Below are 16,645 nucleotides of genomic sequence, written 5' to 3' on the forward strand. Positions count from 1 at the left end.
GGCTAGCATGATGATACTTTTATGCCCAGGGAAGTCGAGACAATTTTCAATCCGAAAATTGCCTAGACCGGCACCGGGAACCGAACCCAGCCACCCTCAGCATGGTCTTGCTTTGTAGCCGCGCGTCTTACCGCACGGCTAAGGAGGGCCCCAATAGTTAGACCTAGGGGGATCAAAATTTAAAAAAAAAACGGTCACCCTGATAGCAACTTACACCAAAAATAGATCTTTTCTTGTACATAAATTCGTCCCAAGACGACAAAACTCTAACGCTGATGGATTTCGAATTATCGAACTATGTCGTGAAATTCGGCGAATCCGACCATTGCAGAGTGGCGAAAATCATTTTACTATTATTTTTTTTTACAATTTAGCCTAATTGTGTCTTCCAGATAAAAACATTAGTAAATAAATGCGCTTTCAGGAGGTATTCAGCTCTAAATTAAGACGAAATTTTTTTTCGCTTCACAACATTACGAGCTTTATGTTTTCACAAAAGTTGTAGCAAAACTTCTTCTGAAAATCTTTGTCGAAAACGCCAAGTTTGTAATTTCATATTACTGTTTATGCCTACAAGTTTTAATCATGTTCATCATATAAGCATAGATGCATATGGAGACGCATGGTGCATTGTTTCATCAACTCCTTGGGACTAATTTTTTTGTGCGAAAATTAAAGGTTTATAATATTTTGCATACCGGGGAGAGCAAATTTGCTTGAAATTATGTTAAATATCTTTGCTGTGCATATGCATAGCACATGTAGCGAAATGGACAAATTGATATGAAATTTGCGAAATAGAATCCACTCGAACCCCTAACCTCCTACTCTCTAGATAGGCGTGATAACCCCTACACAACAAGGCCACTTAAAGGTGACATTTGCGGAGAAGCCATCTGAATCCGAGTACCAACCTGCTCCGTGGCTAGCTCTTTTTGCAAATTGAATATCATTCGGATGCTTGATTTGTCCAATTGTCACATGTGCTTTACTGCTGTATCCTTGTTCTTTCTTCCTTTATTCGTCTTCTTTTCTCCTGCTTTCTTCTTCCTTTACACATAATGCCTTCTTTCTTCTTTTTCACCATTCTTCCTTTTTCCTCCTTCTTCCTTGCCCTTTCCGCCATCCTTCTTACTTTATTCTTTCCTGCTTCTTTCTTCCATCCTACTCTCTACTTTTTCTTTCTGTTTTCTTTTTTCTTTTCTTTTTCTCCCTTCTTTATTATTTCAACATTTTGATTTCTTGTATTTTCCTTCTTTTTTCATTCTTTTTTCGTTCTATCTTCTATTTTCCGGTTTCTTCCTTATTCTTTATATTTCCTTCCTCCTTCGTCCTTTTTTCTTCTTTCTTTTCTCTTATTTCTGCTTCCTTATTCTTTCCCCTCTCTTCCTTTTTCTTCTTCCATCACGGTTCTCATTTCTTTCTCCCGAGCAGCACACATGTGGCACAGCAGTTTCTGGAACTTATATACAACTGAATTTAGTTACATTTGAGTTGCAACAACCAAATCGGTCCGACTTGTGCTGCTAGGATCTCACTCTCACTTCTCACGTTACCTTTTTCGCTTCACATTCTGCCCAATGACTATTCGGCCTCATGACCTTCGCCCTAATGACCGGCGGGGAAATCATTCGGTAGGAAGCCAACTGGCTGAATGCCACTAGGCCGAAAGATGTTGGGTCGAACAAACCATTAGGCCGAATTTCATCAGACAAAATGGACATATGACCGAATGGGTCAAACGGCGAAAATGTCGTTCCGGTGAGCAAGTCATAAGGCGTCCATGTATGTCATTTGATGGAAATGGTCGTTTGGCCAAACAGGTCTTGTGGCTGAAAATGTCGTTCAGCCGAAAATCTCATTTGGCTGAACAGATCATATGACCAAAAATGTCGTTTAACAGAACGCATTTGGTAAAAAAGTCGTATAACCAAAAATATTACTTGGCCGAAAGGGTCATACGGTTGAAAATGGCGTTTGACTGAATAGATCATTGGGCCGAAAATTTCCTTTGACCGAAAAGATTATTTGATTAAGGGGGGTCCGTAGCGTAGTTGGCTACACGTTCGCCTTATAAGCGAATGGTCATGGGTTCGATTCCCATCATTTCCACCAAACCCTCGTCAGTCGCCGGATCCGCAGCCCATACGGTGGCAATTGGGGTACGCGCCTTACCGTCACGGCTGCCTGATGACGACTGACAACTTGTTCTTCTCGGAGCCATTCCTTCAACGTTACCCGGATAAAATGGCAACGATCATTGGATACTCGACATGGACAAACGGACACAATGGATTCACGACAAGGTGAACTGGCAACGACAACAATAACGAATAATGGATATCTAAAAATAGATTCTCTGTGGATTCTGTACAGCAGAATACCATAGTAGATCACGCCACAGTAGCGGTTAAGAACACAGAGTGCCTACCAAATAAATATACGAATAAACAAAATTATTGGAAGTGGGAATAAAATAAACGGTAAAACGGTGAGAAGCGGTAAATAAAAGTGAATAGTGAGACGTTCTCATTTCGCACTTCTCACTTTTTAAGGAGTGAGAAGTGGAAGTAAGACGTCTCACTCTTCCATTTCCAATTTTTTTGCATCTCATTTCTCACTCATCGCACTTCGCTCGTCTCACATCTCACATGTTTAGCAAAGAGCGAGAACGTAGCATTTCTGAACTCTTTCTGGTTTGTTATGATTTGAAGAGGGTTTTTTTGCCTATCTTTCATTGTTGTTCGTTATCTAGAGCGATTTCTGTAAACCCTGACCAATACTCACTTTTCATTTGCCAGTTAGAATGATAAATAGGTGAAACGTTTTCTCACAAGATGTGCAAATGAAATATGTGATGCCTCACCTCTCACTTCCCTCATCTCATTTATTACTTTTTACTTCTCACTTGATACTTGTGAGATATGGGAATTGAGAAGTTATAAATGAGGAGTCTTATTCGTTACACCATTTTCTCTTTTCTCATTTCATAATTATCATTGTAATTATTCACACTTTTTACATTCACTATTGTTAGGCAAATCAACATTTGGGCTAATTGAATTTATCTCTCTTTTTTTCGTGTTGGGTAATACTGCGACCAGTTTTTACCCCTTTTTGCCTTTCTCGTATACTATGTATGTATACGTAAAGGCTATATATTCGCTCCAAAAAAATACTTTTTATAGTATTCCTGGAGACCCATAGTGTTATATATCAATCGACTCAGTTCGACGAATTGGGGTAATGTCTGTGTGTGTATGTGTATGTATGTGCGCAAAAAGTCTCGCCCATTTTTCAGGCACTTACCCTCAACTGATTTGCTCGCAACTGATTTGCTTGCATTCGACGAGGAATCCTGCCTATTGAAAATTGTCCATATCGAACTATGGACTTGGAAGTTATGGCCAATTTTTTTTATGAAAATGCATGTACCGAAGTCTAGCTAGCAGTCTAGGGCACATATCATTAATTGTTCTGCTCGCAACAAATTGCATTCGACGCGGAATCCTGTCTTATTGCTTCTTATTGAATATTGACCGGATCGGACTATGGGCTCCATTAGGCCAAAATACATTTTCTCAAGACAAAAACAAATGGAAAAGTCTAGATCACTTTTTGCCACTTATCCTTAACCGATTTGTGAACAACAAGTTGCATTCGGCTGAAATTCATGTCTTATTGCTTTCTATTGAAAACTGGGCTGATAGGATCAGAAGCTATGGTCAAAATACATTTTTTACGCAGAAAAGGCGTGAAAAGTCTCAAATTTTCCAAGCTGTTTCCATTAATTCATCAGTCGGCAATAATTGCGTTCGGCGGGGAAACGTGTCCCATTGTGTTCCATTAAAAATTGGGCTGGTCGGATTCTGAACTTTGGAAAATATACTATTTTTCACAAAAAAAAAACAAACTTTTTATAGGAGGCCCGGAGACACATTTTTTTTTCGAAAAATATGGATTGTATTGAAAATGACCATAAGAGTTAAAACCAGAATATTAGGTACTTAAAACTAACTCATTTAATCGATCGAATAGAGATCTGAAAATAGGCAAAGCCGCGTAGTCGATAGCAGTTCTATTCGGCTGTCACGTATTTTTCCAAGAATATTAAAAAATGTGAATTCGTAACTAGTGAAGTCTCAATAGAATATCAAGTGGCATCGACAAATACAGATTGAAAATTTTCTCAAGTCACGTTCCTTTGGCACAGAAATATTCCATCCAGGAGAGGCGGGGCAACTTCAATGTTCATAGAAATGAGCGTTTTTTTGTTGCTTTTATTTTTCTTAATTTCGAATATTATTCATAACTCTTTCAATTCTATTCCCGTGGATATAATTAAAGCCTTGAAATATTATTCAGACAGCCAGTCACCCAGTCACATTTTTGGTGTTCTAAATGGCGATGAAAGTTGTTGCGACAGGTGATGAGATTTCGGACCATCCGTTTAGTAAAACTCTTCTTCTGTTGAGTTGAGTTTGCTTTTAGCTGTAAATTCATTTATTTTAATTAGTTTTAGGTTACATTTTGCATAGGTTTAAGTTTTAGCATATAGTTCATAGGCTCAATAAATTCAACTAGCCGTAAACATTAGTAATTAGCATATAAATCTATGTCTTACATTTTTAGTCTTTTTGCGCACAGATAGAAAAAGTTGTTGAAATTTACACGAAAGTAATGCACGTAAAGGGAATGCCGAAAAGAGCGTAAATTTAAACGATATTATTACCTGAATGTATGCAATTTGTATTGCATTATGTCACTTTTTATACGAATAAGTAGCATAATGCTATGTAATTTGCATACATTTAGGGTGAACTAGTTGGAAAAGATCCCTGTACGCCCAGAATAGTGTAATTTTCCACGTCTTCATTATTTACGCGCTGATTACTTTTCATTATTTTTTTCTGTGCGTCACAATTCCTGTCCAACAAGTGTTTTTCGTGTATTTTTGTCACAAATTGTGTCCAACAAAGTAATTTCACCGTTTTGTCTTTCTACGTCTGCTGTCTAACAATGCTGAATTCTATACTGTTTACGTGTTTCTGCTATTCTTCATATCGACGGTTGTCGACACTCATCAGTTGGTACTTCTGGCCCCAAAGAGACATTTTTGGGTGATAGGATACCGTCCTGAACATTCCCCGACCCGTATTGCTCCGTGTCCTCACGAGCAGTATCCGCCACTTCCAGGACGGCCAATTTCACAACTGGACGCCGTAGAATACCTGTAGATGTTTTGACGTTGGCACTTCGACATCTGCCATCCCTGCCAGGGAACACTCGCAAAATGCGACCTCTGATCCACCCATTACGAAGTCGGTCATCTACGATCTTCACCAAATCTCCGGCCTCCACCGGTTTGGTGTCTGTGAATCATTTGGTTCGTTTGGTAATGGTGGGAAGATATTCCCTTATCCAGCGCGTCCAGAACTGGTCTAAGAGCCGCTGATATAAGAACCAGTTGGAACGCAATGATAGCTTATCGTTGATCAGTTCGGATGAAGGTTGATTCTTGCTTAACAAGAGGAAATAGTTTGGCGTTAGCGACTCGTGTTCCTCAGTCTCGATGGGCATGTAGGTCAATGGCCTCGAGTTCACCACAGATTCTGCTTCGACCAGCAATGTAACCAAAGTTTCTTCGTTTGGCTTACGCTCAACAGACAGCGCAGCTAGAGCACATTTTACGAACCGAACAATACGTTCCCAAGACCGCATGTGTGGTGAAGCTGGTGGGTTGAACCGCCATTGAGTCGTAGTATTGGTGAAAGTTGAGGCCAAATTGTTGTTAATACCTTTTATCTGCTCCCTTAATTCGCCGCTGACTCCGACAAAGTTGGTTCCCCGATCACTATATATCTCCGAAGGTGCCCCTCTCCGTGCTACGAATCTCCGTATCGCCATTTTGCAACATTCTAATGTCAAGCTTGTAACAAGCTCGAGATGTATTGCTCTGATAGTCAAGCAAATGAAGAGCGCGACCCACCGCTTGATTTCCTGTCTGCCTTGTACGATTAACAGCGGACCAAAGTAGTCAATTCCTACGAAACTGAAAAGGTCTCACGTAGGGAGTAGCTCGGGCAGCTGGTAAAGGTGCCATCCTTGGAGCTGCTGGAGTCGCCTTGAACACCCTGCACCAATAACAGCGCTTCCGAGTCCTTCGAAATGCCACCCTCATTTCCGACACGTGGAATTTCTGTCGCATTTCATTAACCGCTGTCTCTGAGTTGGTATGGTTGAACCGCCTATGGTACGAATCAACAATCAATGAAGTTACAATATGGTCCTTTGGCAGCACTACGGGATATTTGTACTCGAAAGATGCTTCAGGATAGCCGGCAATCCGACCCTCCATTCGAACAACTCCGCGGTCGTCTAGAAAAGGCGATGACTTGTACAGTTAGGCTAATCTGCAAATTGTGCGCTCTGCATATTGAAGTTCGTCTCGAGAAAGTATTGGCGATATATTAGTAATCTCATTGCGCCTCTTCCGCTTCAGTTGTTCGACAAATCGGTGAACGTATGCAACCGTGGCACGGCAAATGCTGGGTAAAGCGTACCATTGGTACTTCGCGTACCTGAAGGAATAAAATAGACCCAATCTCGCGGTCCTTAGCCTCTTACCCAGCAACTCCGGGCAGCCGGGATACGAGCAACCTTAGGGAAGATCGGGTAACCAACCCCGGTGGGCACTATGGTCGTATGCTGACAGGGAATGGGGGGTTTGCTCCTCTCCGGAGGTGCAAATCTTATTGAGCGTCTGTTCTCCATGTTAGGGGCGGCTGATCATCGTCCGAATGCCAGCGAGGGACTCTAAGTGAAACTGTGCACCATGGTCCACCGGAAATAAGGAGGAATGGTCCTCCGGAAATTTAGGGGGTTTGGTGTCAGGCCCTGCAAGCCAGCCAAAAAAAAAACACACGCAATGAACAATCAATAAGAGAGTACGGACCGGAACCATCGGCGAAGACCCCACTGCGACGAAAAGGGACTAGCGATTGGAAACTCGGTTCGTGGAACTGCAAATCTCTCAACTTCATCGGGAGCACACGCATACTCGCCGATGTGCTCAAGGACCGTGGATTCGGCATCGTAGCGCTGCAGGAGGTTTGTTGGAAGGGATCAATGGTGCGAACGTTTAGAGGTAATCATACCATCTACCAGAGCTGCGGCAATACACACGAGCTGGGAACAGCTTTCATAGTGATGGGCGATATGCAAAGGCGCGTGATCGGGTGGTGGCCGATCAATGAAAGAATGTGCAGGTTGAGGATCAAAGGCCGGTTCTTCAACTTCAGCATAATCAACGTCCATAGCCCACACTCCGGAAGCACTGATGATGATAAGGACGCATTCTACGCGCAGCTGGAACGTGAGTACGACAGCTGCCCAAGCCACGACGTCAAAATTATCATAGGAGATTTGAACACTCAGGTTGGCCAAGAGGAGGAGTTTAGACCGACTATTGGAAAGTTCAGCGCTCACCGGCTGACGAACGAAAACGGCCTTCGACTAATTGATTTCGCCGCCTCCAAGAATATGGCCATTCGTAGCACCTACTTCCAACACAGCCTCCCGTATCGGTACACCTGGAGATCGCCACTGCAGACAGAATCACAAATCGACCACGTTCTGATTGATGGACGGCACTTCTCCGACATTATCGACGTCAGGACATATCGTGGCGCTAACATCGACTCTGACCACTATCTGGTGATGGTAAAACTGCGCCCAAAACTATCCGTCATCAACAATGTTCGGTACCGACGACCGCCGCGGTACGACCTAGAGCGACTGAAGCAACCTGATGTCGCCACTGCATACGCGCAGCATCTCGAGGCAGCGTTGCCGGAAGAGGGTGAGCTCGATGGGGCCCCTCTTGAGGACTGCTGGAGTACAGTTAAAGCAGCCATTAACGACGCAGCGGAGAACAACGTCGGGTATATGGGTCGAAGTCGACGGAACGATTGGTTCGACGAAGAGTGCAGACAGATTCTGGAGGAGAAGGACGCAGCGCGGGCGGTCGCGCTGCAGCAAGGTACCCGGCAGAACGTGGAACGTTATAGACGGAAGCGGAGACAGCAGACCCGCCTTTTTCAGGAGAAGAAACGCCGCCTGGAAGAAGCGGAGTGCGAGGAAATCGAACAGCTGTGCCGTTCTCAAGATACACGCAAGTTCTATCAGAAGCTCAACGCATCCCACAAAGGCTTCGTGCCGCGAGCCGAAATGTGCCGGGATAAGGATGGGAGCATCTTGACGGACGAACGTGTGGTGATCGAAAGGTGGAAGCAGCACTACGAGGAACATCTGAATGGCGCTGAGAGTACAGGCAGTGAAAGTCAAGGCAGCGGAGGAGATGACTACGTCAATTCAGCGGACGATGGAAGCCAACCAGCCCCCACCTTGAGGGAAGTTAAGGATGCCATTCAACAGCTAAAGACCAATAAAGCAGCTGGTAAGGATGGTATTGGAGCTGAGCTCATCAAGATGGGCCCGGAAAAGCTGGCCATTTGCCTGCACAAACTGATAGTCAGAATCTGGGAAACCGAACAGCTACCGGAGGAGTGGAAGGAAGGGGTTATATGCCCCATCTACAAGAAAGGCGACAAACTGGAGTGTGAGAACTTTCGAGCGATCACCATCCTTAATCCGCCTACAAAGTGATATCCCAGATCATCTTCCGTCGTCTGTCACCATTAGTGAACGAGTTCGTGGGAAGTTATCAAGCCGGCTTCGTTGACGGCCGCTCGACAACGGACCAGATCTTTACTGTACGGCAAATCCTTCAAAAATGCCGTGAATACCAGGTCCCAACGCACCATCTGTTCGTTGATTTCAAGGCGGCATACGACAGTATAGACCGCGTAGAGCTATGGAAAATTATGGACGAGAACAGCTTCCCTGGGAAGCTTACCAGACTGATCAAAGCAACGGTGGATGGTGTGCAAAACTGTGTGAAGATTTCGGGCGAACACTCCAGTTCGTTCGAATCGCGCCGGGGACTAAGACATGGAGTTGACATGGACATTGTCGGCCGAACATTTGCAAAGGTGGCAGAACTGTACACCCGCCTGAAACGTGAAGCAACAAAAGTTGGACTGGTGGTGAATGCGTCAAAGACAAAGTACATGCTTGTGGGCGGAACCGAGCGCGACAGGGCCCGCCTGGGAAGCAGTGTTACGATAGACGGGGATACCTTCGAGGTGGTCGAGGAATTCGTCTACCTCGGATCCTTGCTAACGGCTGACAACAACGTTAGTCGTGAAATACGAAGGCGCATCATCTGTGGAAGTCGGGCCTACTACGGGCTCCAGAAGAAACTGCGGTCGAAAAAGATTCGCCACCGCACCAAATGTGTCATGTACAAGACGCTTATAAGACCGGTTGTCCTCTACGGACATGAAACATGGACAATGCTCGAAGAGGACTTGCAAGCACTCGGAGTATTCGAGAGACGGGTGCTTAGGACCATCTTTGGCGGTGTGCAAGAAGACGGTGTGTGGCGGCGAAGAATGAACCATGAGCTCGCCCAACTCTACGGCGAACCCAGTATCCAGAAGGTAGCTAAAGCCGGAAGGGTACGATGGGCAGGACATGTTGCAAGAATGCCGGACAGCAACCCTGCAAAGATGGTGTTCGCTTCCGATCCGGCAGGTACGAGACGGCATGGAGCGCAGCGAGCGAGATGGGCAGACCAGGTGCAGAACGATTTGGCGAGCGTGGGGCGTATCCGAGGATGGAGAGATGCGGCCTCGAACCGTGCATTGTGGCGTCAAATTGTTGATTCAGTGTTATCTGTTTAGATGTTAACTAAATAAATGAAAAAAATGAACCAGAGACAATTATGGCCAAACGTTCAGATTTCTCGAGCGCCATAGATGGTTAAATGAAAGGAAGCAGCTTTGAATCCCAGTGAATTGTTAGGTTTGCTTGTGGCTTGAATGTGGCTTCCAGTTCGATTTGTTTTTGTAATTTCTTTCCTTGATTTTCTTACAGACTCTTTGTTCAACAATACTGTCGAAATTAACCTTTTGTCTGTGCTCTGGGGTCAATATGACCCCAGGCCACTTTGAGTGGCTGCCATTTTTTTAGTTTTCAACCGATTCTCCTAATTTTTGGTAGTTTGGTAAAACTCGCCGAGATCTGTCTCCTAGGTGCAAATTCGCTTGAAAAATCTTGAAAATATGCGCTACAGTGTACTTTTTTCAAAAAACTTACGTTGTCTGTGCTCTGGGGTCAAATTGACCCCAAATTGAAATTGCTATAACTTTTTTAATGTTTGGCCAATTTTGGATTTTTGGGGCTGTTTCGAAAGATAATTTAATCATCTTTCAGGTCGTTACCAAAGATTGACTATAGGTGGGCGGGTACATCGCGGGGCGGGGTTTTCGTAAAAAAGGGTACAAAAACGGTGATTTTTCATGCTTATTTTACTTATATCTGAAAATCCTACCCATTTTGAACTGCACCTTTTCAAAAAGGTTATTTAGGAAGGCGTGTGTTTTGACATGAGGCGTTGATTAATTTAGAGCTTGGTCGCTAGGTGGCGGTATATTTGAATTCATTAATTAAGACTACTCCAGTAATTCCGATATATGGAATTTTCCTCATTGTAAATATTCTCATCACACAAATTTGAAACTTTGTAGAGATGACATCTTTAACAAAGTTCGTCTGGTGGGAATGGACTGTCATGTGACGGAATAAATAATTAGGAAATTTACAAATAGGCGGCGCTAGCGTACTTGCAATATTCTTGCATATATGAAATATTGCTTTAGCTTGAGATCCCTCATACCTACACCCAAGTTGTATTCGGCAACATTGTTTAGGATGTCTAGCACTACAAAGCGGTGCTCAATATAATAAGCACTTTTTCAAATTTTTAAATTTGTGCGATAAGAATATTTACACTGAGGAGAATTATATATATCGGAATATCTTAAGTAGTCTAAAATAATGAATTCAAATGTACCACCACCTGGCGGCCGAGTTCTAAACTTATCAACGCCTCATGCCAAAGCACATGCCTTCTTGCATAACCTTTTTAAAAAAGGTGCAGTTCAAAATGGATAGGATTTTCGGATATAAGTAAAATAATCATGAAAAATCACTGTTTTTGTACCCTTTTTTACGAAAACCCCGCCCCGCGATGTACCAGCCCACCTATAGTCAATCTTTGGTAACGACCTGAAAGATGATTAAATTATCTTTCGAAACAGCCCTTAAAATCCAAAATTGGCCAAACATTAAAAAAGTTATAGCAGTTTCAATTTGGGGTCAATTTGACCCCAGAGCACAGACAACGTAAGTTTTTTTGAGCACAGACAGAAGGTTAAACGAAATTTAAAAACTGCATTTCGGTCACTAACTTTGCAACGGCCCAAAGCAGCAGCAATCTCGATCGTGACTACATTTTTCAACTGTGGTTTGGTACTCCGGGTTGATTTAGAAGGACCTAAAAACACATAAAAACGCAAAGAAAATAGAAAAACTGTTTGCATGAATGCTTTGTATTTATAATAGAATTATAGTTCAATTTAAAATATAAAATCAGTAAAATTTGCTATAACATAAAATATAAAGTATTCACTACTAAATTTTTTTTACTTACCAGGTATGTGTAAACTTTCTCCACTAGTACAAACTGAAGGGAATTGACTCGCTTTATGTTTCAGTTTATGACGAATCACTTGCTGTTAAAACATTAAAGCCTCTTTGTTGGCTTTTCTCACAAGTTTTGGTTGGATCTGATACATTTTCCGCGTCGAATTTTGTTTGTTTGGTTTGTTCTTCTTCAAAGGTACTGGTCGAGATAGTTTCTGTAAGGTACGGTTCATTCGTGTCTCCAGGATTCTCATCTGCCTCCTCAAAGTCACTGCATGAAATAGTATCTGTGGGTCCACGTGTATTCGTTTCTTGATTGTTGGTCCGCTGTCGCTGTTCTTGCAAGTAGCGCATTGCTTGCTTTTCCAACTTGTGCTTCCGTTTTACTGTCAATAGTTTGCTTTTTTGCAGCGTGGCACTCTAGATCGATTTCAATTCGCGCTGATGGCTTTCTTCGGAACTTATGAAATCTTTGTATTTTGACGATTTTTACCTTTCCTCGTCAAATGCGCCAACTTTTTGTATATAAAAATAGCTGATCACAAGACGAATCGAACAAAGATAAGACACATTCCAGCGTAACGCGACACCATGAGGAGCCGATATTCAGAGAGAAATTGGGTCTGCATTCGAAAATTAGCTTCGGGGGCATATGATTAAACAGGTTTATAATAATCCTCACTAAATTTCCTTTCTGATAGAATATTCACTTTAAGATTTCTTGCGTTGAATATAGTAAATAAAACGCGCTGCATTTCGTAACGCGACACCATCGCTGAAATGAACTTTTTCGTCGTTTCCAATGCAAGTGCGTTTTTTAGCTCTGGTATATGGTTTGAAATTCGGGCAGCAGGGACTATGTCCAAGGGCTTGACGATCCCTCCCCAGGCCATCTGCGAGTTGTGGCGCCTGCCTAGGATGTGGTGGGGTTTGACAGTGGGCCCTGTTAAACCTCTATAAAAAGCTGCATGTATCCGCAAGTAGGCTCCGCCAAAGCGACCGTGTGCCGCTCAAAGCGCACAAGCCCAAGTCCTGGTGTTAGGTGGGACGCTAAACAGCCCTGACACGACGGCCCTCTGACGAGACAGGAGGTTTGCGCAGGCCCAATAAACCGCCTTTAAAAACAATCATTACGAATGACATAGAAGATAATACGACTCGATACAATCGGCAAAGACCTAGGCGACGAATAAAGGATCACGATTGGAAGCTTGGAACATGGAACTGCAAGTCGCTAGGCTTCGCAGGTTGCGACAGGATAATCTACGATGAATTCCATCCCCGCAACTTCGATGTCGTAGCGCTGCAGGAAATCTGCTGGACAGGACAGAAAGTGTGGAAAAGCGGGCATCGAGCGGCTACCTTCTACCAAAGCTGTGGCACCACCAACGAGCTGGGAACCGGCTTCATAGTGCTGGGAAAGATGTGCCAACGCGTGATTGGGTGGCAGCCAATCAACGCAAGGATGTGCAAGCTGAGGATAAAAGGCCGTTTCTTCAACTATAGCATCATCAACGTGCACTGCCCACACGAAGGGAGATCCGACGACGAGAAAGAAGCGTTCTATGCACAGCTGGAGCAGACATACGATGGATCCCACTGCGGGACGTCAAAATCGTCATCGGTGACATGAACGCTCAGATAGGAAGGGAGGAAATGTATAGACCGGTCATCGAACCGGATAGTCTGCATACCGTATCGAACGACAACGGCCAACGATGCATAAACTTTGCAGCCTCCCACGGAATGGTAATCCGAAGCACTTTCTTCCCCCGCAAGAATATCCACAAGGCCACATGGAAATCACCTAATCAAGTAACAGAAAACCAAATCGACCACGTTCTAATCGACGGTAAATTCTTCTCTGACATCACGAACGTACGCACTTACCGCAGTGCGAATATTGAATCCAATCACTACCTCGTTGCAGTATGTCTGCGCTCAAAACTCTCGACGGTGATCAACACGCGTCGGAGGCGTCCGCCGCGGCTAAACATTGGGCGGCTACAAGACGGTAGACTAGCCCAAGACTACGCGCAGCAGCTGGAAGTGGCACTTCCAACGGAAGAGCAGCTAGGCGCAGCATCTCTTGAAGATGGCTGGAGAGATATTCGATCCGCCATTGGAAGCACCGCAACCGCTGCACTAGGCACGGTGGCTCCGGATCAGAGAAACGACTGGTATGACGGCGAATGTGAGCAGTTAGTTGAGGAGAAGAATGCAGCATGGGCGAGATTGCTGCAACACCGCACGAGGGCGAACGAGGCACGATACAAACGGGCGCGGAACAGACAAAACTCGATTTTCCGGAGGAAAAAGCGCCAGCAGGAAGATCGAGACCGTAAAGAGACGGAGGAACTGTACCGCGCTAATAACGCACGAAAGTTCTATGAGAAGTTGAACCGTTCACGTAAGGGCCACGTGCCACAGCCCGATATGTGCAAGGACATAAACGGGAACCTTCTTACAAACGAGCGTGAGGTGATCCAAAGGTGGCGGCAGCACTACGAAGAGCACCTGAATGGCGATATGGCAGACAATGGTGGCGGTATGGCAATGAACCTAAGAACACGCGCGCAGGACATGCGACTTCCGGCTCCGAATCTCCAGGAAATCCAGGAGGAGATCGGCCGGCTGAAAAACAACATAGCCCCTGGGGTTGACCAACTACCAGGAGAGCTGTTTAAACACGGTGGTGAAGCACTGGCTAGAGCGCTGCACTGGGTGATTACAAGGTTTGGGAGGATGAGGTTCTGCGCAGGAGTGGATGGAAGGCGTCGTGTGTCCCATCTACAAAAAGGGCGATAAGCTGGATTGTAGCAACTACCGCGCAATCACATTGCTGAACGCCGCCTACAAGGTACTCTTCCAAATGTTATGCCGTCGACTAACACCAATTGCAAGAGAGTTCGTGGGGCAGTACCAGGCGGGATTTATGGGTGAACGCTCTACCACAGACCAGGTGTTCGCCATACGTCAGGTATTGCAGAAATGCCGCGAATACAACGTGCCCACACATCATCTAATTATCGACTTCAAAGCCGCATATGATACAATCGATCGGGACCAGCTATGGCAGCTAATGCACGAACACGGATTTCCGGATAAACTGATACGGTTGATAAAGGCGACGATGGATCGGGTGATGTGCGTAGTTCGAGTTTCAGGGGCATTCTCGAGTCCCTTCGAAACGCGTAGAGGGTTACGGCAAGGTGATGGTCTTTCGTGTCTGCTATTCAACATCGCTTTGGAGGGAGTAATACGAAGGGCAGGGATTGACACGAGTGATACGATTTTCACGAAGTCCGTCCAGTTATTTGGTTTCGCCGACGACATTGATATCATGGCACGTAACTTTGAGAGGATGGAGGAAGCCTACATCAGACTGAAAAGCGAAGCTAAACGGATTGGCCTAGTCATCAACACGTCGAAGACGAAATACATGATAGGATGAGGCTCAAGAGAGGTCAATGTAAGCCACCCACCACGAGTTTCTATCGGTGGTGACGAAATCGAGGTGGTTGAAGAATTCGTGTACTTGGGCTCACTGGTGACCGCCGATAACGATACCAGCGAAGACGCATAGTGGCTGGAAATCGTACGTACTTAGGACTCCGCAAGACGCTCCGATCGAATAGAGTTCGCCGCCGTACCAAACTGACTACCTACAAAACGCTTATAAGACCGGTAGCTCTCTACGGACACGAGACCTGGACGATGCTCGTGGAGGACCAACGCGCACTGGGAGTTTTCGAAAGGAAAGTATTGCGTACCATCTATGGTGGGGTGTAGATAGCGGACGATACGTGGAGGAGGCGAATGAACCACGAGTTGCATCAGCTGTTGGGAGAACCATCCATCGTTCACACCGCGAAAATCGGAAGACTGCGGTGGGCCGGGCACGTAGCCAGAATGTCGGACAGTAATCCGGTGAAATGGGTCTCGATAACGATCCGACGGGAACAAGACGGCGCGGAGCACACCGGGCAAGGTGGATCGATCAGGTGGACGACGATTTGCGGACCCTCCGCAGACTGCGTGGTTGGCAAAGAGCAGCCATGGACCGAGCTCAATGGAGAACACTTTTATGTGCAGTACAGGCCACTCCGGTCTTAGTCTGGTAATAAATAAATAAACCATTTCGCTACCACCACCACTAATGAACCCACGTTGATTGCCAGCGACCATATACTTCATTTTACTGGTATTGATCGTGAGTCCAATTCTCGCTCTCTTCCTCTTAAAAGGCACAAAAGCCTTTTCCACGACACGGCGATCAATCCCGGTAATATCGATATCGTCCGCAAATCCCAGGAGCATATGAGATCTTGTGATAATAATACCGCTTCTTTGCACACTAGCTCTCCTAATCGCTCCCTCGAGCTCTATTTTGAACAGTATTTATACTTCATAATTTTTCAAAAATATTAGTTTACAATTCCCAAACACCTTTGTAGAAGACGACAACTGGCTCTCGACATATTGGTATCCAACCCTCGAACAACTTTAAAGAAGACTAAATCTAAATCCCACAGATCCGAAGATATCGAAGAACTGATCTCCCATATACACTAGTGCCGCCTTACGGCTGAATTCTGAACTAAACAGTTTCTCAACAAATTGGTCTCCAGTCTTTGCACAACTTCGTAGAAGACAGAAATTTCCTAAAACCCATAGATCCCTAAATATCGAACCAAACTGGTATTTTCATATACACTAGCGCCGCTAAGAGCATCATTATCGGTCGCGAGCATTTTAATCACCCGCGTAGCGCTTTCATTTTAGTTTCGTCACTCGTTTCCGTATCGGTCACTATTTTCGGCTCTCAATATGGTTGCCGTATTCCGTACCGGTGACGTTTGACAGTTGACAGTTCATCAAATAGCAGCGCTCTTATCGTGCTACCAAATTTGGTCACCTGTCAGTCGCGCTACTGTTATAGCAGCGCGTTCAGTAGCGACCGGTAAAGTGTCAAGTAATGATACTGCGCTGCCAAACGGCTTAAACTCACCACCGGTAATCTTGCTCTAAGTAA

The 16,645-nt window shown here is 44.8% G+C and overlaps 1 protein-coding gene across 1 annotated transcript in view; it reads left to right on the plus strand.

The window, feature by feature from the left end:
• LOC134205749 (multifunctional protein r) overlaps positions 1–16,645 on the plus strand; it is a 98,141-nt gene that overhangs the window by 74,757 nt on the left and 6,739 nt on the right. The window lies entirely within an intron of this gene.

Source organism: Armigeres subalbatus, chromosome 1, assembly GCF_024139115.2.
Source record: "Armigeres subalbatus isolate Guangzhou_Male chromosome 1, GZ_Asu_2, whole genome shotgun sequence".
NCBI lineage: Eukaryota > Metazoa > Arthropoda > Insecta > Diptera > Culicidae > Armigeres > Armigeres subalbatus.